We start from the raw sequence: 1,980 nt of genomic DNA on the forward strand, positions 1-1,980 counted from the left end.
TTCCATTGTCTGGACCATATGGCTGAAAGCAGTGCCGGGTATTTAAGAGCCTGAGCATATCACACATTTGTAGTTTGTGTAGTAGTCTTACAAAAAAAAAACCAAAACGGAGAGGAAAAAAAACACAGTGCCCTTTCATCTCTAACTTTCTAATGTACCTGCTAAATACTGGCTTGCAAGAGCCGATTCAAGCTTCATTCAGCATGTTATCAGTGTGCCTGGTTGCCAGGTGCGCTGATGTTCACCTACTGTAGTCTCGGCAGTTAGGAAGCTGAGCCTAGGCAATAGGTTTGAGGTCAGTCCTAGCTACTAGCTGCATAGCGAGAGATCCTATTAGATAGACTAATAGATGGATGCATGGTACTTAGATAGTTGATTGATGATAGAATATGATTGTATGTGTGTGTGTGTGTGTGTGTGTGTGTGTGCGCGCGCGCGCATGTGCTTTTGCTGTCACTTTTAAAAGGCCAAGCGTCACTGCTTGAAGAGATCACTCCACGTCCCCCTGCAGCTCTCCAGTAGATAAGATGTCCGTGCTGTGGTCTAACTATATATAGCCCTTGATTTATGATCCTAGCCAGCACCTGGCTCCTCCAAGCTCTTTGTCACGTATGCTGTTGAACTAGATCACTTGATAGGAAACTCCCCCTAAAAAGGTTATTAAAAAGTCCGATTTCTCCTTTGCTGGGGGATTGGTCTGAAGATTTCAGTGGGGATTTGTTCCACGAGGTGCTCTGAAGATTGCTCCCTGAAGAGGCCTTCTCCCGTCAACCCTCTGATGGCAGGGGGCTCCTGAGTGCTCCCTCTTTCCTTGTTTTCAGTTTTAAATGAGCTCCTCTCCAAGTTTATAGGGACGCTGCCCCGTTTCTATAAGACTCCCTACCACTGTTCCCTCTTCAATATATGTGTGTATATTATCCATATGTGTGTGTGTATAATACATATATATTATACATATGCATTATATATACAATATGTATGTATGTGTGTGTGTGTATAAATTTATTTATTTATGAACTCACAGAGATCTGCCTTGAGTGCTAGGATTAAAAGTGTGTGCCACCACCGCCCAGTCCTCTTCCGTATATTATATAACATCTTCATCGTCATGTTCTTCCTCCCACCTCAAGGCCTGAAAGTTATATATATGTTTGTAGATATGTCTTTACCTGGGGGAACTTTTGATTAGCCTATGTAATGCATCCTGGGATTCAGATTAAAAGCTATCATGTGACCAGGGTTAGACTTAGCACTATAACCCTAACCACAACTCCAGTGTTAGGTGTAATCCTTCCCCGGCTTTTGTTTCTCATGCCGGGGATTGAACTTAATACCTACATAGTGGACCAGTGTTTTACCACTGAGCTACTCCCCTAACCCCACTCTGTCTTTGAGGCAATATGAGGGAGAGGACTGAGGCCAGGTATGGTGGCGCACGCCTTTAATCCCAGCACTCAGGAGGCAGAGGCAGGTGGATCGCTGTGAGTTCGAGGCCAGCCTGGTCTGCAAAGTGAGTCTAGGGCAGCCAAGGCTACACAGAAACACTGTCTCAAAAAAAGAAAAGAGATGGATGGGGGGGGGGGGGCTGCTTCATCTTAAATAGAAGAAAGGAACTAGGGCAAAGGCAAGTGCCACATACCCCACTGCATTATAAAAATCAGAAAAGTCAAAGAACTTGAACTAAACATTCAAAACATGCACCATTGGGGCTGGCGGGGTTTGGGGCGGGGGGCGAGCGAGGGGAGGGTAGGATTGGCCATTTTCATACAGTGAAGAGTCTTAGTAAGGACCAGGTAACCCTTCCATGGGACTTTGACGTCTTATTTCCAGGAATTCTATCCTGTCCCCCCAGGGTGCTATCAGCTGTTTCTAGAGCGCCCATCTACCTGGTGCTGCCTCCTTAATGTCTCCCATATGACAGCCTTTAAAGACTAGCTCTTTCAGATTAACAGCCACCAGTCCCTTGTCCCTGATTTTTCT

The sequence above is a fragment of the Acomys minous genome (genome assembly GCF_964271855.1).
Source record: "Acomys minous genome assembly, chromosome: 12".
Classification (NCBI taxonomy): Eukaryota; Metazoa; Chordata; class Mammalia; order Rodentia; family Muridae; genus Acomys; species Acomys minous.